This window comes from Xyrauchen texanus, chromosome 8 (genome assembly GCF_025860055.1).
Source record: "Xyrauchen texanus isolate HMW12.3.18 chromosome 8, RBS_HiC_50CHRs, whole genome shotgun sequence".
NCBI classification, from domain to species: Eukaryota; Metazoa; Chordata; class Actinopteri; order Cypriniformes; family Catostomidae; genus Xyrauchen; species Xyrauchen texanus.
In genome coordinates this window covers 17,818,849-17,840,172 of record NC_068283.1, presented here as the reverse complement: position 1 = coordinate 17,840,172, position 21,324 = coordinate 17,818,849, and the positions used below count along the sequence as shown (strand labels likewise).

At 37.3% G+C, this 21,324-nt stretch overlaps 1 protein-coding gene across 1 annotated transcript in view; it reads left to right on the top strand.

Moving 5' to 3' along the window:
- The first annotated feature begins 15,738 nt into the window (after positions 1-15,738).
- The window catches only part of LOC127647729 (caspase recruitment domain-containing protein 11-like), a 41,913-nt gene continuing 36,327 nt past the window's right edge, over positions 15,739-21,324 (top strand). Inside the window, exon 1 of the mRNA XM_052132170.1 lies at positions 15,739-15,836. The gene's annotated coding sequence lies outside the window, so the exon portion shown is untranslated. The remainder of the gene's footprint in view (positions 15,837-21,324) is intronic.

The window sequence follows — 21,324 nt, the reverse complement described above, 5'->3', positions numbered from 1 at the left end:
CCCAACCCTCTTGAAGTGAGCGCAGTCAGGAGGGCCATCTTCAGGGAGAAGGCTGTTAGCTCGACTGACTCCAAAGGCTCAAACAGGGCTCTCCGCAGTCCCAACAGGACCCCAGAGAGATCCCACAAGGGCACGAGGCATAGGATGATTCAACCTTCTTGCGCCTCTACGGAACCTGATGATCAGGTCATCTTCCCTAAGGACTTACCGTGGACAGCGTCGTGGTGTGCTGCTATAGAGGCCACAGACACTTTCAAGGTGGAGGGGGACCACCACTCCCCAACCTCTTCTGCAGGAAGGAAAGCACCAACCAGACTGCGCATCTCTGGGGGTCTTCACCTCGGGAAGAACACCAACTGGTGAACAGACGCCACTTCAAGGATATAGCTTCCTCTTAGAGGGAGCCTTGGCCTGAGTGATAGTGTCTACCACTGCCGGTGGTAGTCCACATAGGTGTTCCACATCTCGTCCAGGGGTCAGATGTGGAGATTCCAGAAGTCTGGGTGTGGGTGCCAAATCATGTCCCGTCCCCGAGAAAGGAGGTCCTAACTCAGAGGAACTCACCAGTGAGGGGCTGTCGAGAGGAGCGTGAGCTCCAAGAACCATGTCTGGGTGGGCCAGTACGGTGCCACCAACACGACCCATTCTTTGTCCTTCCTGACCTTGCACAAATCTGTGCAAGCAGGCTCATTGGGGGAAACACATATGTGAGCCAGCGCATCTGTGCCGAGGGGGGCCTCAGTCAGAGAGTACAACAGCGGGCAGAAGGAGGACTACGGGGAAGCAAACAGGTCTACCTGAGCTTCGTCGAATCGACTCCAATTGACTCCAATTCACTCTCAAATCAATCTCGACTCCAGACCAATACATGCTTGCCCTAGATCAATGGTTGAAACCTCAAGGGCCAGCAATACTGCCAGCAACTCGAGGTAGTTGATATGCCAATGCAGTCGAGGTCCTGTCCAGGAACCTGAGGCTGCATGCCCATTGCAAATAGCGAAAGAAAACATCTGCGTTTGAAACAAGATGAGGAAAGTGTCATTTGTATTGCAAAAATAAATTTGTTGTGAGTACCATATTTGTTCACAAACAAAACATGTTGGAAAGAAGGGTCGCTAAACTGTTATGCCATTAATGTACCCATTTGAAATTCTGTTTGCTGATTGGTTGGTCTCTATAGAAGTCTTACTTTGTCATACAAGCCAAGTCGTGTAATATTTTTTGATTTCGCCATCTCATAAGAATTTTAATTAGTTGTAATGAGACTGTTTATTAAAAAACACTGCAGATGTACACAAGAATGCATGCTGTAAACGACCCTTTATTGAGGTCAGCACTCTGCCGCTCTGCCCAATCCCACGTTTCCTCGGGCCTATCATAGCCCATCCCTGCTGATCACACTCATGCTTATATCTCAATGAGCAGGGATTTTAAAAAAAACTGGCCTACCTCTCTTCACGACAGCCAATAAATCATGTTCCCCTCTTATCCAAGGCCCAGCCATGAGGGGGCACAATCAGATAAAAGGAGACATCAACCATGTAGTGCATGTGTGGCAATGGGGGTTTGTTGTCACCATGCTGGGGGCAGAGTTTTTGGATATCAGAGAAATTAGAAAATAATGACCCACCTTAAGAAGTCATGCTCCATCTGTGTGGTATCTCAACCCCTGTCAGATATAGATCAATTCTGAAAACTGAAAATCAGTGCAAATGTGTCTTTTGTCAGGATGATAAATGACACATTGTCATTTCAGTCAATAATCTAGTTTGATAAACTTTCATGATATGGCTCTGAGAGATCCCAATGAAAGATAATTCTTTTTGTATTCAAATTTCAATATAAACATCCATTTATAACATGCATCAACCATACTCCATGAGTAAAATGTTACATGATTTATGTTTGGTGTCTCAGAGACCTCCGCTTCATAAACATTAATAAATAATTTGTTCACATCCCAAGATTCTATGATTGGTGTAATCACTATGGAGATACACTGATGACAATTGTTTATTTGGATTTCTATTTTTCTACAAGTACAATGTGTTTTGGCTAGGGTCACATTTGTAAAAAAATAAAAATAAATTCCATGCCTACTTTGTGGCAAAACAGGAAAACGTACAAATTAAGCTCAAACGACAACATGTATGGCATATTATAGATTACCACAAAAATACTATTGACTTGTCCCTACTTTACTTTTTCTAAATAAAAACTGGCCTACATGTTGAGGCACTTATAATGGAAGTGAAAGGGGGCCAATTCTTAAAACCCTAAAACAACTGTAAAAATGACAATTTTAACAATTTTAAAGTTTAAATAATATATTAGTTTTAATAAAATTAATGTAAGTGCTTTTATAAAATGATATGCTTCACATTTCTGCCCTTAAATCCTCCAAAAATAGTCCATATTCACTTCCGTGGTATTCCTCATGTAAGTTGATGTAAGTAGAAGTTGATGTTTTTTTTATTTTTTTGTGATAATCAATATTATGCCACAAATGCTGTCGATTGAGTAATTATGCATACTGGATTTTAAAAGGTCAGATGAACTTAAAACATAAACTTAAAATAATGGGATGATGTAAAAAGTGATACATTTCACATTTACATATTGGGGTCTTTGGAAAATATATTTTTTCCAAACCTGTATGACTTTTTTCAATGGCACAAAAGGAGATGTTAGGCAGAATGACAGCCTTTTGGGATGAACCAGCCATAGCTAGACTTTATTCATCTATTTCTGCTACATACATACAAGTGACATTTTAGATTGATTCCTGAAGCGCCGCAGGGTTGAGAAGAAAAGTATAACTTTTTGAGTAAATTATGTGCTTGCACTGTCTTGAGCTACAAAGTTACTTGCATATTGTACATTTTCCTATTTTGTCACACAATCGTAATCGCAAGAATAATGTCCTATGAGAGCAATCTTAAAAGGAATGGAAAATTGGGGGCCTGGGTACCTCAGCGAGTATTGACGCTGACTACCACCCCTGGAGTCGTGAGATCCAGCCAGGTCTCCTAAGCAACCAAATTGGCCCGGTTGCTAGGGAGAGTAGAGTCACATGGGGTAACATCCTCGTGGTCGTGATTAGTGCTTCTCACTCTCAATGGAGCGTGTGGTACATTTTGCGTGGATGGCAGAGAGTAGCATGAGCCTCCGCGTGCTGGGAGTCTCCACGGTGTCATGCACAATGAGCCATGTGATAAGATGTGCGGCTTAACAGTCTCAGAAGCAGAGGCAACTGAGACCTCCACCACCCAGAATGAGGTGAGTAAACATGACACCACGAGGACCTATTAAGTAGTGGGAATTGAGCATTCCAAATTTGCGAGAAAGGGGATTAAAAAAAAAAAAAGGAACAGAACGGAAAATGACAATGCTTTGTTGTATCTGTTTTTGTTTTTTTTAAACAAACTGGGGAACACTAAACAAGTCTGCATTTGTCTGTTGCCTTGATAAACAGCCTCTATTACTCATTATGAGGCTTCACTGAATGTCTGCTTGCCAACACTCTGTAAGGCTCATAACAAGCCAAGCTGATGCAGAGAATCCCTCATCCTACAAGGGAGGAACACAATGCTGTGAGCTACAGCATGAATAGGTTGGTGGAACAAACTTCTCTATATAAGCACCAGCAAGCCTAGCTAACGCACACTGGTTATTGAATAATTACTTTATGCAAACGTGTGTGTCTGCTACTGACACATTATATGGATGACCCTAAAAAAACGACATGTTTATTACAGTCTGACAGGACATACATGGCACTACACATCCAGAGAAGTTTAAATGTGTGGGTGCTGTTTGGTGTGTAATCATCAAGTCATGGTATACAGCATGTACAGTATGTGTGGGAGTGAATACAGCCGACTGTCGTGAGATAAAATGCTATATTAATAAAGCCTCATGCTGATGGCTTGTCAGACACATAACAACTAATGAGTCCTTATGCATCTAAGCCACATTTTAACAACTAATGAGTCCTTATGCATCTAAGCCACATTTTAACAACTAATGAGTCCTTATGCATCTAAGCCACATATTACTGGTTGACATAATATTAATGCTAATTTCATCTTTCATATGAAAGAGATATTTTATGACTTTCTTTCTTCAATGGAGCACAAAAAAAGATGTTAGCCATTGTGGTTTCTTCAGTCACCATTCACTTTCATTATATGAAAAAATATATATATGTTTTTGTACTACACTGCAGAAAAAGTCATTCATACAACATGGGGGTGAGTAAATCATGACAGAATTTCTGTCAGAATTTGTGGGTGAATTATCCCTTGGATGTACAAAACAATTACTATTCCATTAATGAGATTAAATGCTTTACATTTATGCAAAAAGGGATAGTTTCACATATAGCCACATATGTTGAGTATGATTTTGTCATAAATCCTGGCACCTTTTATAAGATAGCAAACCTGGCATTGTGCCCTAACAAGCCATAACGGTGCATTGTTTAGTAAAACACAGCTCAACAGTGCCCCCTTTGGCACGGTAAATAAACTGCAGCCACATTCTCTATGGATGCATGTCTATGGAGATCATTGCTGTGATATTCATATATATCTACTCTACGCCCTTATTCACCTTGTCAAACGTGTTGAAACTAGTCTGGGCACCAGTATGAGTAGCATTAGGTAGACTTAGTCAGGTAGTATTAAAGCCATTCTTGGCTCAAAAATGAATACAACCTCTGATGTTTTCAGAGTAGAATTCATTTCTTTGTAGAATTATTAGTCCTCTTCTATGATACAGTTGTAGTCCATTAGTGTTTACTGATTGCACAGCATTTCTTTTTATCTGTTTTTCCCTTGTGAATGCGAGAGGAAGCAGTGTGCATTTAAATTCTACTATGGGATTCGTCAGAAGCTCTCAGGGACCTCTCTGAACTCATTTTCAGTTATGAATAACCGAACAAGCGTTGAATAAAATTCTTGTTGGTTTACTCGGCTGTGGAGACTTGTTATGCCTCACCGCCCTGATGGAGGTCACACAGGATGTTTCACTATGATAAAATTAATCCACCCATTCCAATCCACGCACAATCTCCTTGTATGATTAGAAATGAACTGCTGGTTCAACAAAGGCCATAAACCAATCAGAGGGGGCAACAGGCTGGCAGCTCACTTTTCAGGCTCTGTAGAAGTGTGTATGTATTAGATGAATGTGAATCTGAGTGACCTGAATGTTGCCGTGGGGACGCACAGAAGTCACCCTGATGGTTTCATTTAACTCGGATAAAATTTATCAGACGCACATTTGAGTTCGTTGTCCTTGGGATTAGGACTTATCAGGGAAGGCACTTGAAAATGTAATTAATTCAGCAAAGAACGCCCTCAAATAACATTTGACCTGAAACTGTAGTAGGAAATGTGAGTCCCTTGCTGTCACTGCAATGTGCTTGCCTGTATTGTGTTATTGCCTGTGTGTTCAGACCTTCAAACATGAAATGCATCAACAATGCATGTGAGAGTCTATCCTGTCTCTTCACACTACAGTAAATCTTAGATGGCAGTAGAAATGGAAATATGTTCTTCATGGTCACAGTTCAAATGTCGTCTGTACACAAATCATTTATTTATTTAATTTACAGGTTTGTGCAACAGGGGTTTGAAAGAAGAAGGCCACTTCTGTTCAGCAGCTAAAGAGATGTCATTTATGATTCATATCCGGAAAGCCATTCTGATACATAATTGATTAAAGAGATTAATTGACTTAAAACCGAAAAGTCTTCATTTACTTACCCGTATGACATTTGAAATCTCTCATGACTTTTTTTCTTCTTAATTCTATGCAATACAAAAGGAGGTATTTATCAGAATGTTCAAGCTGCTCTATTTCATACAATGAATAGTGACCATGGCTATCAAGCAAGATTTTAAAGGAAATCACATACTTCTGGGAAAACCCTGCGCTAGCCGCACTAATGCTAACTCTAGGTATTTTATAGCTCCTTGGTTCACAGAAACTTTATTTTTAGTGATAAACAGTGAAATGTCTTGTGTGAACATGCAAACCACTGTGAACAATCTCTTTTCACAGTACTCATGAAAACGTAACAGACATCAAGATTTTCAATGGAAAATCTTACTTACGTTTTGGGTTTTCTCACCAAACACAATTGTATGTCATCAAAAGACTTGAAATGAGATGCATAAGCTGTATGGACTACTTTTATGGTACTTTCTCACTCTTCACTCTTCAGAATAGAAACTTGTTAAATATATTTTATCTCAATGTGTTTGTATGATGTTTAAAAGGATAGTTCACCCAAAAATGAAAATTATCTCATAATTTACTCACCCCCATGATATTCCAGGTGTGTATGACTTTCTATCTTCTGCTGATCTATTTGAAGAAAAATAAAAAAATATCTTAGCTCAGTATGTCCTTAAAATGCAAGTGAATGGTGATTTCTCTTTTTAAGCTCTAAAAATCACAGATATTCCATATAAATGTAATCTGAAGGACTCCAGCTGTTAATTTAATGTCTCAATCGAAATGATCGCTTTTGGTGCGAAAAGATAAATATTAAAGTACTTTTAACTCTAAATGATGCTTCCTTTCTGCTGTGGTATGCGCGCGTGATGTAATCGCATTGACATTTGAAACACTGACGCACTTGCGTCACAGCTGTAAGAGCAGAGCTGTTTACAAGTGAGAAGGAGGACCACTGTACAGTAGCTTGGTTGGTTTTGGTTTAGATCTGTCTTTATCTGTTTCTTTACTCACAATAGTGCATTTGGGTGCTTATCCTGGATGTCTCAACCGAGTGAAGAACATGAGTTTACCTCTGTATCAACGTCGCACGAGTGACCGCTTGGACTCCACCCTCTCCTGAAGCTTTCCTGAAGTGTTAGATTAAAGTTAAAAAGAACTCAAATATCGATACTTTTCACACCAAAAGTGATCGTGTTGTTTTAGAAGACATTAACTTAACCGCTGGAGTTGTATCGAGGATGTTTATGGTGATTGTGATTTTTGGAGCTCAAAAATAGGAATCGTCATTCACTTACTGAGGACCTACTGAGCTAGTATGAACTGATATTTTTCACATTTTCCTCAAATGTGTTCTGGTGAAGAAAGAAAGCCATTCACACCTGGGATATCATAAGGGAGAGTAAATAATTAGAGAATTTTCATTTTTGGGTGAACTATACCTTTAAATAAAGGTTACTTTAGGATTGGGCGATATTCACTAAACAATCTTGTTTTATGTTCCACAGAATAAAGAAAGTAATTTGGAATGACATTAAGGTGAGTTAATTATGACCAAATTTTCATTTTTGGGTGAACTATTTCTTTACACTGGGATAAGAGAAAGTATTTAATTTGTTTTTTACAAACTTCACTTTTAACCTTTTGAATTGGCAAATAAGAACATTAACCCAGAGTTTACAAATGTACATTTTGAAATCTCAAATTCTGACAACCAGGATTAATTACTAACCCAGGATAAATTATGAATAAAATACTGAAGATATTGTGCAAAATAACCCAGGATCACATTAACCCAGAGTTTAAAATGACACCCATTTTTTGGCGGGACTGCATGCAAACTGAGGCATAACATGGTTAATGACCTGGTAATTTTAATCCTCCTCCTCATTCAAATAAAGGCATACTTGACCCAAAAATGAAAGTTCTCTCAGTGAGACTGCTGTCAAGATTTATAGTTCAAAAGGTATTACATATTGCACTGGATTACTTTTATGATGCCTTAATGTGATATTTGGACCTTCACATTCCTGGTCACCTTTCACCTGCATTGCAAGGACATTGTAAGAGAATCAGAACTCTATTCCAAATCAGCAACCATTCCGTTTTTTTAAAAGCCCATTAAAGTCAGCCACAAATTGTTGAATAAACAATGCATAAATATGCTTGATGATGGCTCATGCTTCTCCTGGCACGAGAAACAAAAGAAGGCACACACAAGCATATAATTAGATCATAACATGTTCACTTTATTTCAAATGACATATGTTTATATGGAAGGAAACAGGCTTAATTTCAGTCCAAATTGGGAAATTATGCACCGTTTGGCTGTTTAGTTGATTTCTCATGCCAAGAAAAATGTCCTTTGTGGGAGCTGTTGTCCGTGGTGATATTACAGTACACATTTCTACTTGGTTTGGTTGTGAACAATAAAAAAATGCACTGAGATGGAGGTATGATAGACCACCAGAGTAGTCCTTCTGATGCAGGGTGAAGATAGCTTTTAAAATGAGGGAAGATAAACACATGAACCCCTGCAGAGTTCAGCGTGTGTGTCTGATGGCTTTGTTACGGCACAGATATCTTTTCCTGAGGTGAAATTAAATGTTGAGTTGCAATGTCGTGCACATTTATTGCCAGAGTTTTATATCAGACTTGAAGCATACCCGGCCTTCTTCACTCACAATTGCTTATTTTTAACATGACACTTCATTCACAAATATTTGCTTGCTTCTACTAGAACATATTACAGCAAGGACAGGTTTAAAGTCAAAGTCAGTTTTTATTGATTTACTTTATTTCTTTGCTGAGATATGAAATGTACCATATAGCTTCCCAGGAAACCTTAAGGCAAACATTTAGTTTTTAGAAACACAGTTTTTAGAAGTTACAAAACATCAGTACAATCTTACAGACAATAAAAAGACATGAGGGACATTTCATATAGACTCAATATAAAATCAATAAACAAAGCAACCATAAAACAGCAGATAATACATTAATTAGTTAGTTAGTTTACATTAACTAACATTAACTAAAGCACATAACTGTTAATCAGAATGTTGCTGGTTCGATCCTCACAGCCACCACCATAGTGTGCTAGATCAAGACATTTAACTCCAGGTTGCTCCGGGGGGATTGTCCCTGTAATAAGTGCACTGAAAGCATCTGCCAAATGCATAAATGTAAATGTAAACATTAGATAGTCACAGTATCAGAGTGGCTGGAGTGAGGGAGATTATTGAGACGACTGGTGCATTAAATATAATGCAATGTATGTGCAATATATAAGGGTGTCCATATGACCCTTGTCTAATTGGGATATGTCAGTTTGTGAGAGAATATGCTTTGAAGAATATTCCCACTTCTCTTTTCCATACAATAAAAGTATATTAACCAGGGACTTTCAAACTCCAAAAGGCCTAAAAGCACCATTATGTTGTCCATAATATCCCATGACAGCTTTCTTTGAGGAACAGACTGAAATTTGCCATTATTAACTAAAAATATTCTTGTCTGCTGTAGCTCTCAAATCTCCTTCTCGCTTCTGCATATTCAGAATTGACGAGTCTCATCTGTGACGTTTTGGAGCTTGACAGCGTCCATCCCCGTTCAGTTTGACTGTATGGAGAGAAAAAAAAAAACAGCATGAACTTTCTGCCTCACATCTCCTTTTATGTTCCATTTAAGAAAGAAAGTCACACAGGTTTGGAACAACATTAGCATGAGAAAATGATGACAGAATTTTCATTTTTAAGTGTCCTTTCCCTTGAATAAAAGCAGGATGAAAACACTCATTAAGATGCATTAAGATGTCAACAAACTACCTCTTTGATGTCTTTGATTAGCATTTACCAATGGCCCATGAATCACGTTTCAATGCTTGCTCAACTTGCATTAATGTCCAATCTGAACTAAGAATTCTAAGCCTTTGTATAGCAATATTATTAACTTGGAGACTAAGGGGTTTCTCACCTCAACTTGTGAAAACAATATGACTTCTTCAGCTGTGTCTGAATGCAAATATCGCCTATTCATCCGCACACTCATTATTATAGCTTTGACTGTGTAAATAATAAACTTGAACCTCTGCTCTTGGAAAGTTTTTATGTAGTTGTACAATTATCTATTCCATCTCACTGAGTGGTAAAGTTCTTGACAATACCAATGTGATTTTGTTGCAGGTGTGGGAGTTTTTTGGCATCAGCTGTCTGCTCAATTTTCACTCAGCTGCTTCTGAATCGCTTCTGAGAGATGAAATTTCTTAACCCATGTCGTACGGTGTAGTGGTTCCACTTCATTCGCCAGCATCAGATTTATAAAAGCAGGCCCCCTTCCTACCCAAGGGACACACTTTGTTCCACTGGTCACATTTAATACACAATGACACCTCGTGGGTAAAATGCACAATATCAGTCGGTCTGATTATCTTGGTATACATCAGAGTCTTTAGAAACGTATGGTCTTTATACATGCCTTTGGTTTCACCCTTAAGTGATGTATTAATATTAATTTCACTGCTAATCAGCCATGCCTTTGATTTAAATACAAGTGGGCCGGCTCAAACAGATACAGCTGAACGGCTGAGTGAATGGCTTCAAAAGCTACAATGATGATTCATCTACCCTCTGTTCTTCACAGAACAACGTCCAGATTAGGTTTCATATCCCCTCATGACAGCGTTAGATAAATCAATTGTATTTAACTAATGTGATAATAGAGAATGGGTCGTCCTTACCCACACGCTGTGTGAGTAGATTATTGCAATGAATGGAACGAGGATGTGTCTGTCTTTTATGAGTCTCGGATGGTATTAAGAGTGAAGGACATGACCTTCTCATAGCTCTCTCAGTCTGGTCTAATGCACTAAATGCCGGTGGAAGTATAAGAGTGGCCACTTTGACTAAATTCGAATTGACCCTTAATCACAAATCGCTCTACTAATGAACTCTCTTTTGTGAACTTTGCACATTGATTGCACATAATTGCAGAGGCACTGTTTAATTCTTTATCTGAGCAGGCCTACATTTTTATGAATTTAACAGAGCTGTTCAAACATTGAGAAGTTTTAATCTGGCCTATAACTGAAGAGAGCAACTACAGTTGATGGAAGAAGTATTAATTGTGAAACCTTGGATTTACATGGGTTCTGCATAAATTGGTGATCATATTTGTTACCCAACAATAGGCAAGCACATTTTCTGCTTCTCCAAAAGCTAATTGGAGTCTGGAGTCAAAATCAATGAGACGAGATAGGAGGTTTTGGTCAGACATGATTGTTAGAAATTATTAGAAATCAATTTAGAGATCAATTTACACAGAACTTCATGGCAAATCTAAGAGTTCATATACTTTTCCTGTCGTAATGTTCAAACAGACTTAACCTAATTAAATTGTCTCCAGCCACAAAATAGGAAAAGCACATCAATAAAGATTTTAGATTTGATTGAGTCTGATTAAGATCAAATTTGATTTGATTCTGACTCATTTGTTTATATTTTAGCTACAATGTCCATTTTCCTGACATACATTTTTTTTTTTCAAGATTTTTGCTTGTTTTGTTCTTTCAAAACAAATGTACTGAATTATATTAGAGTCTTCATCCATCTTTCATAAGCACAGCTATTATGAATGGGGGATATTTCAGAAATAGCTGGAACAGAAATAGCCTTGAAACTGGTTTTGGACAAATGAAGACATAAATGTATATAACGTAACTTTTCTTGTTGTTGCAGGGTAAGAAGTTATGTTGCATTGCCAAAGCTTGGTCATCATCAAGTTACACCGTAGTTACATATTGGTCATGTAATATTATTTGCTAGGACAGGACTATCAAATGGCACAAGGCATATTGGAGCCCACGTCACCCAGATGAGTGGATGTATCAGAGCATGTGCACTCAGCACTAGATCATGGCTTCGACATCCTGTAATTGCACGTTTAAATCACACCCAGTTATTTTTCCTGCCTAGCTAAGGTCTTAAATTATACTAATGAAAAGCAAGTGTAATTCTAAAAGGACAAATTCAAAATACCTGCCTATGTCTCCAGGCTGAATTTTTGTTAAAATGTGTGTGTGTGTGTGCACGTGTGTGTGTGTGTGTGTGTGTGTGTGTGTGTGTGTGTGTGTGTGTGTGTGTGTGTGTGTGTGTGTACCCATACAGCCACTCATCTTCGTAAGAAGGCAAACACAATGCTTTCCACTGCCATCAATAACCAGACCATTTTCAGGCTCATTGTTGCTTTTGCTCAATGGTCGGGTGCGGAAATGGATTCATGGTCAAACCACAGTTATTAATGGAAGTGACCGAACAGTGCTGGGGGATGAAAATGAGAATGAGAGATTGAACATGAAAGTTGCTTCCAGAGACTTAATGAGACCTCCCCATTGATAAGCAGCTTTATTCAAGACTGCGATTAGAAACATTTACCTAAATGTGGCGCAGGGCTGAGGGACTGACCTAATGAGATATTGAGAGAGCACAGACACATGCAGGGTCTACATAAATTTCTTTTGCCCTTGTCTGTGGCAATCTAATCGTTAGATCAGATGAGACTTTAGCTTTGATTACATTAATATATTATGATTCATCACGAGTGCTTTATAATAAAAGAAAGCGATCATAAGTTGAGTCCAAGTCGTCCAGAATGAGATTTCAAACTGATCAGTGATGCAGCTGTTCCTACATCTTTACATCCTCATTGAGATTGATGTTCATTGATTTAACCACTTCTGAGTAAATTGATGGACTCATTTAGGACCAGGGGAAATTATGTCTCTCCGTAATGGAGAGTTTTGTTTTGTTTTTCTGTCCCCTTTTTCTCTCCAATTTGGAATTCCCAATTCCCAATGCAGTCTTAAGTCCTCGTGGTTGTGTAGTGACTTGCCTCAATCCGGGTGGCGGAGGACGAATCTCAGTTGCCTCCGAATCTGAAACTGTTAACTCGGGCGTCTAATCATGTGGCTTGTTGAGCACGTTACTGTGGAGACATTATAGCTAGCACGATGAGGTTACCCCTTGTGACTCTGCCCTCCCTAGCAACCGGGCCAATTCGGTTGCTTAGGAGACCTGGGTGGTGTCACTCAGCAAAACCTGGATTGGAACTCAAGACTCCAGTGGTGATAGTTAGTGTCAATACTCGCTGAGCTACCCAGGCCCCCCTTTTTCTTTTTTTTAACAAATTGTTATCTAAGCTACAACACGTCTGTTATCTTATGATCAAAACAAATATGATTACTGCTTAATCCCTTGAAAGCAAAGCTGTCATGTGTGTAAATGTGATCTCACCATTCTGATTTATCAAGGACAGCTTTATTGGCTTATCAAAAGTTTAAGAAGAAATTTGGGGTGGCTCTGGGGGCTCGGGTTCCTGCCTCTTTGTTGAGGTGCCTGTCCTATGTAGATCCGCTCACCCTTTGCTGAGGTGGCAAAGAGTTTGCACATCTACACACGCACACCCACCCGGAGAACGTAGTCAACATAGCTCTAATATAGTTTTATTTTTTTATTATGTTTACCAAATTAATGTACTTGTTGTCTGCTTCTATCATTCATAGGCACAGCTGTTTCAAATAAAAAAGTATCAGAAATGTGGACATTTTGGGCACGTTAGGAGAGAAATACAGGATAATTAAAAACATTTTTAAGTTTGTTGCCATGACAAAATATTGTATTGTAAGTTAATAAAGAATATAATATAATAGGGCCTACATAAATTAATACTTTTACCTTCTTTTTGTTTTTTTGTTTTTTTTACAGTAAAATGAGATGTCTTGTCCTGTTAAAGCTAATATTATTGATCTCTGTGCCGTACATTGTAAGCAAACCTACAATACTACAATTAACAGATTTTTACTGTAGCACTTACTGTTCAGCATGGGTTTTGCAGGAGCATTTTCACATAGCATTTTCACATTCTTTTTCTAATTAAAACTGCAATGATATTTCACAGTTTCACAATTGTCCTTTCTGTCTAGTACCCCTATTCATACAAGTCATTGCTAGTGTTGACTTGGTAGATTTCCAGAAGAGATGTTACCCTGTCCTCCTTTCTCACATCTGATTTCTGGCTTCTACACAGCTTGTCTTGAAGAGAATGCAACAATGCAAATATATACTCTACTTGTCATATAGGAGGAGGAATTGTAGGACAGTGACAGTATTTACCTGCTTCAAGAACAGGTTTTTCATACAGCCCTGTTTTGTTGTCATTATTGCACCCAAGCAGGAAATTCTCTTTCTCTCCCTCTCTCTTGCTTTTTCTTTATGTATCCATCCATCTCCTTTCCTTTGGAACATGTATTTTCAAGTCCATTTTTTGTAAACATTTCAATCGAAAAAACATATCTCTACTTTTTGTAAAAGCAGATAACTACTTCTGAGTTGCCGAATGCTAAGAATGCCACCCTGCAAAAGGTGCCATCTAAGACAAAATAATCCAGTCAACAACAGCAGAATGACAGTCAAGACAAATGGAGAAACTGTTTCACTCATACAACAAAGTTTTTTTAATTTATTTTGCCACTGGAGGGCACACTCTATGGTAAATTGGCTGACTTCTGTATAGGTTTACTTGTTGCTGTTAAGCATCAAAAGACTATGTCTGGATTAGGGTCTCTGATATATATAGTTTAGTCATGTTTGTTGTACATTAACCTAACACGTTTAAAGTCTAAAATAGGCAATAGGTTATTTTATGACTGCAACATCATCTGAAGTAGCAATTTTAGATTGGGATCAGACAGAGTTCATTTATTTGTTTTTTGCTAATTGTATGTTAAGTTTCTATAGTTCCATTGATTATAAGGCCTATGTAAAAGTCAAAATGCATGCACAACAGTTCAAATTAAACATCTGCTTGTCAGCATTGGTCTAGTCAAACATCACTCATTGAGATACATTTAGAGTTTAAACTGAGTTGAGTTTATTGTTCTTCTTCTCATTTCAATCCAGATTAAGACAAGAATAAAACATGCTCCCTCTGGAACCACTGTGTGACATTTGAGTAACTGTTTCCATAAACAAATATTTTGCAGGATATATTTGCATGTTCTGTGCCACCGAGCTCATGTTGGAACTATTTGTCAAAACCTGGAGTAAGGAACAGTTCCCCAAAGCCAAAAAATATATACAATTTTCACACCTTAGCTAGAATGTCCCTAGTTTAGAAATTGGTGGCAGCATGATCTACAATATTGTTATGGCACTACAAGTCTTGCATAATTTAGAACAGAACTGATCACTAAGTTGATCATAACAGATCTTTTCAAAGTTATTAAAGGATGAGACATGTCATTTTCCTCCCGTCATTCATTGTGTAAGGCTTTCAGAATTGCATTAATGACTGAGATAATAAAGTCATTTTTATTGTAAATAAAAAGCACGTCACATTAATGATCATGAAATGGTCAACATTTTAGTGTTAGTCATAAGCAAATAAGGTCATTCGTTCTGTATTTCATAATAGGAAAGCAGCCACCTGTGACTTTGCCTTTAGATGACTTCAGTCTTAGAACATATGAACACATTTTTTAAGTTATTACATTGTAATATGAAAACATTAATGGTAAGTGTTAACAGATCAAGACATTATTTTATATTGTATTTATGAAATCATTATAATATGTAATTATATTTATAATTAAAAATATATATTATTATATTGTATTTATATTCCATTTTAGTTACTATATCAGTATTACTCATATATAGTAAATATAACTTATTTTCTCTTTAACCATCTCTCTCTCTCTCTCATTTACAGAGCATATAATCTACAACTTTAAACCGTTATATTGTTTCTGCAGTTTTAGCTCGTAGGAAACTACATTATAAACAAGTAGTACTGTTGCTTGCTGTGTTGTTGGCATGGTGCTTTGTGTTTATATTATGCGAATTAGCGATGTACTCAAATAACTCCGCCCACTCTCCACGGCAGCTCTCTGATTGACAGCTACAATGCAGCTGCATGTGGAATTATTCAGCGAGTCTCGCGAGCTGTTGCGACATAGTTCAGCTGTTTTAAACTGAGGATTTCATACAACCTGAATGGATCCGTCAAATTAAACACCAGAAAGTGGTCTTTAACAGGTAAGCTACTTTAAAAGAAGACAGTGTAACTTTCCCTTACATTAACTAGCTATTAAAGAAAGTTGAACATTTCTGTGTAACTTCAGAGCCGAAAAAAGTTTATCGCAAACTTTCGACGCACCTCGCGCGTCTGACACACGTATCGAATTGAGTTGTGTCCGTTCTTATTGTATACAGTAGTTGTTCCTAGTCTACGGCGGCAAAGCTCTCTGGGGCGGCAAGACAGGTTATCTGATCCATCGCCCCTGCACAGAGCTCGAAAGATCACGATGGGAGAAAGGTGCTCATACAGGCTACTCAGCCTGAAAGTCTGTATATGGTTAGGATTATGGATGTTCATAATGTATTCTTACATTATGAACAAACATAAGATAACTATGATAAAAAATTAGGCCTATAGGTAAGCTACACCATGGCACAGGATCTTATTAGTGGTCTTGCAATAATGAGTATCAACCATGTCATTGCTGATTTTGCCTCAGTGAAAACTAGGAGGGGAGGGTTACATTTTAAATTAGGGATTAGGTGTAATAGCAGTAATAACAGTAATAGCAGTAATAGCAGCAATTAAAACAAATAAAAATAAAAAGCAAAAAAAGTAAGAGTAGCAGCAGTTTGTAAAAATTCTGCCATACAATTTATTTATTGACTCTATAAATTAATTTTGCAATTTAAGTTATGTAATGTATATACAGTATAATGTCAATGTTAATAGAATGTGCCATTTATATATATATATATATAAGGGGGTGCCACATCCGATCTCGCCTAGGGCACTAAGTAAGCAAGAACAGCCACTGAATGTATAGGCAGTTAACAAAAATGTATAGTGGTAGTATTATTGCACTTGGCTATCTAAATGTGTATTCTGTACTGTATGTCAGTGTAGAAATATAGCGTGTGACAAGAATTTAGTTGTTGAACAAATTTTTGCAAGTGCAAGTGATGTAAGACAGTTAAGAAGAGTTGTTTGAGCCTATTAGCAGAAAGGCAAATAGCATATTTTGTTTAACTTACGCATAAAATCCATACTTCCATTTAGTCTTATTTGTCATTTACCCTCCATTACATGTTTAATAGCCAAATAATAGGATGTAATGAGTTTGATCTTGCAGTCTCAACACTATAAACTCAATGTCTGATGCATGCCCTATAGTAAAACGAATGGTGAGTGAAACTAATGTTTTTGCTTGCACTGAACACATTGGAAAATCTTGCATTGACGGGATCATGTACATCTTATTGCACTATACCACATTAATCTGACATCATTAAACCACTGACAAACAGGAAATTCTGATTATAGTAAAAATGCATTAAGATAGCTCCTTAGTGAAATGCAAAGTTGAGATGCTGTGCATGGCAATGTATGTTTTATATTTATTTATTAAATGTCACAATTATAAATGTTTAAACGTAGACATCAAACTAAGTCCAATTTACTAATGATAGCAAAAATGTACTTTTTCAAGCAAAACATTTCACAAAAAGAAGTTTGTTAGGCAAATGTAAATAATAAAAGTAACAGAAATCTGTTAACAATTAAGACAAGGTTTCTGTGTGTCAAACTTACTGGAACATGTAAATGGTTGTCTGCTTTGGCACCTGTGTGAACTTGAGGGGAACTGATTTCATACATCATACATCCAACAAATGATCATTTGTGGGGGCAACTGTAGAGATGCATTGTACTATAAACCTCTCTTTAAATGCAAAAGCAAAAATGCTATAAATATCAGTTTATTGCTTTAGTGGAAAGTCATGTGATTTGGTGTGTTTTTGCAGTCTGTGTTGAGTTGATATTTGTATGTGTTGTTTAACACAAACATCTTCTTTTCATAATCACTGCTGGTTTTTCTTACCAAGGCTCTACTTACATTTAAATAGTGAATACAATTACAGCCATATCATTACTGTTGCCCTTTATTGAGGCAAACCTTACCTGCATCCCCTGCTTGTGAGTGTGCATGGTGTGAGGTTGTCACATGACCAGTGGGAGATGGGTTAGACAAGGATCCACTATGTCAGTTTATCAGATGGTCTGTTTCTGACCTCAGCTTTGCCTAGCAAATTAAATAGTGTCATGGCATGCTTGCTTACTTTCCTAATTGAAATTGTCTTGCATCCTCACATAATTTGCACTGCTGCATGAAAGCAATGCTTTAAATGTACCAATTACAAATCTATCTATCTATCTATCTGTCTATCTATCTATCTATCTATAGTACTGTATTAGGGCTGTCGATTTAAATAATTAATTCTGTGCAATTAATTATTTGAAAAAATAACGTGTTAAAAAAGTATGCGGTTTATCATGTCCCCAGACCGTAATAAGGAATTCAAGATTAATGTCCCACCTGTTTTCTCCAGTGGGCAGTAAGCGAAACTCCAGCTGTATAGGTGATGCGCAGCTTATACAGAGAACAAACCACACTTAGGCTTGCTTGACACCAACAACAGCACGAGATAAGAAGAACCCGTTCTTGCATTCAAACACAGCTTTATGGAGCACAAATCGGAAACACTTGAATCTCAAGATATGTTTTTCTTAGTTTGAAACTACGAAACCGTAAACTTGACACAGCAACCTAAAAATAGGATGTTTATGGTATGACGCAACCAATGAGACGCTCCAAAAGCATCCATCTGACGCATGTTTAAATTGACGTGCCATTAGAAAATCCCTTATTATAAATCTATCGCAGTCAAATTGATGAATTCAATTGCAAAATGGATTGCAGTGGACTGTAGGCCAATGATAGACTTATGTTCAATAATATGGAAATAAACAATATATTGCCTTCTAAAGCCAATCTTTAGATTGTCTTATCAATGCTTTACTCATCTGCCACAATAATGTAATTCATTTTAATAATCTGAATTATAATTATTTTATAATGTTTATATTTATTTATAATTATTTAAATATAACAATTTACAATTATTTAATCGTTTATATTTAATTAAATATTTATATCAACATTCACTTTCATTGTGTTGTAAAAAAGATGCAATGAAAGTGAATGGTGATTGAGGCTGTCAGTCCCTAACATTCTGCCGGAAGGGATAGTTCACCAAGAAATGAAAATTCTCTCATCATTTACTCACCCTCATGCCATCCCATTTGTATGACTTACTTTATTCTGTCAAATATAAACCAACATCTTTAGAAGAATATTTCATCTCTGTAGGTCTAAAAAATTAAAGTGAATGGTGACCAAAACTTTGAAGCTCCAAAAAGCTTATAAAGGCAACATAAATGCAATCCATACGACTCCAGTGGTTTAATCCATGTCTGCAGAGGTGATAAGTGAGAAACAGATCAATATTGAAGTCCTTTTTTACTATAAGTTTCCACTTTCAAACAGCCCTCCTAAGTGTACTTTTCTATTAAGAGTTTGTGGTATGGGGGGCATGGTCATGTTTTGTGCTTTCCGGTAACTCTATCTCCCACACTGACGCTCTGGCATGCCTTTTCAGGTAGCCCTCTGCCATCACTATAATTAGAGACAGGTGTTAAAGTACTCACAACCCAGGTGATGAGCCTTACCTCTCTCCTCTCTTGCAGATGACACATGACCCCCCAAGAAAGTTTTTTCTTTCTTTTTTTTGCCGATTCACAATCTCTGTGCATATCGCCATGTACTGGGCAGAGAGAATTTATAGCAAAAAAGGACTTAAATATTGATCTGTTTTTTACTGTGTATTTAACCAGAATTACTTTTATGCTGCTTTTATGTGCTTTTTGAGCTTCAAAGTTTTTGATGCTGTTGACCTGCATTGTATGAACCTACAGAGCTGAAATATTCTTCAAAAAATATTTGTTTATGTTCAGCAGAAGAAATAAAGTCATACACATCTGGGAAAGAATTAGGGTGAGTAAATGATGAGCGAATTTTCATTTTTGGGTGAACTGTCTCATAATATCTCCTTTTGTGTTCCATGGAAGAAAGCCATACTGGTTTTGATCAATATGAGTGTGAGTCAATTATGAACAAATTTTCAAATAAAAATAAACTATTTTAATTTATATACAGTATGAACAGAGAAATTGTCCTGGACCGTATGAGTGTAATAGATGTTCATCTCAAAATTCTATCTAACCTAGAAATGTTTTAGCAAAGATTTACATTCGTTTAGTCTTCACAAACACACATGAATAAGCAAGCCATGTCAAGCATGCTACACCTGACTGTGGAAAGCAGAAGAAAGGTTCATGCGCCATCCTTTTTACCAAAGTTGGAATTGTTTGTGTTTGCTGGAATTGGTGTCCGATTCCAAGCGATTGCATCACAGCTGGAATGTACTAACTCGATTTTCAACTCAAAACAATGGATACATTAGGGTTTATTTGAAAAAGAGCGACATATTTCAGTCATTGATCTTGAGCGATTATAATTTTTAGAATATCTAATTTTACATCTGGACAATGCATCGTCAAGTTTTCATAAATGTGGTTTGTAATCTAAGCCTGCTATTTGTGTCAGCCACCAAGAGTCAATCCCAAAATACACCAATACCATGTTTGATCAATGCCAAATTTCAGCAATATTCAGACAATATTGCAGTCAATATTTTACCAACGAAATGTCTAATGGGGATCTTCGACAAAGGTCTGTTTCATTATGGGTCAGCTAATTCATTTTGACCTTTTTGAAGTTTGTTAAAAGTGTTAAAATATTTCCTAATATAGTATTGTGCAGAGATAAATGTAAGTAATCTATGTTTATGTTGATTTCCCTGAAACGATAAAACACTGTACCTCTGTGGTGCTATCAAAATTGCTCTGTTTGTTTGAGATTGACATTGCAATATTGACTCAACCAATGGTGTCAGTTTGAGATGGAGTTACCTGTTTTCTGAACAACTGAAGAAAGGTCCATTTGGATTTCGTGTATCACAGTGGAACAAGGTGGTTTAGTTTGAAAAAGCAAATACCTTTTCGACAATAAAAAACTTTTCCATGCTCTCGCTCTACAATTACTATCTTTTAGCCTGGCATTGAAAAATAATAAAGGACAAGGAATTCATACACCGCATGTTTGTGTTTTTCCGCCATGTTTTTTTTTTCCCCGATTTTACAGAGCAACTAGTCTTTCTGAGATTGTTATTGGTCAATGTATGCCTACGTCAAACTGTGATGCTGTAAAAATTTAAAAGCCCTCAACTTTTGGTCGCATGACAAAGCGTCACTATTGCAAACCCTCCGTTTCCCTCTCCGTCCTTCCGACGCACCATCCCCATTGAAATCAGTGCATTGCAGCATTCTCTAATGCACCATATGCTCTAGTGTAGTGGTGCCCTTATGGACAATAATAGGCGCAAGATAAAAAGTGTGAAAACCCCATAGATTAAATATGGAGAACTCAAGCTATATCTAGGGACCATAAAATCACAGAGACTTGGGGCTGAGTAAGCAACAGCAGTTAAGCTCTTCAATCTAACAATCCTATAGCAACACCCTAGCATTGTGCAACACCCTAGCATT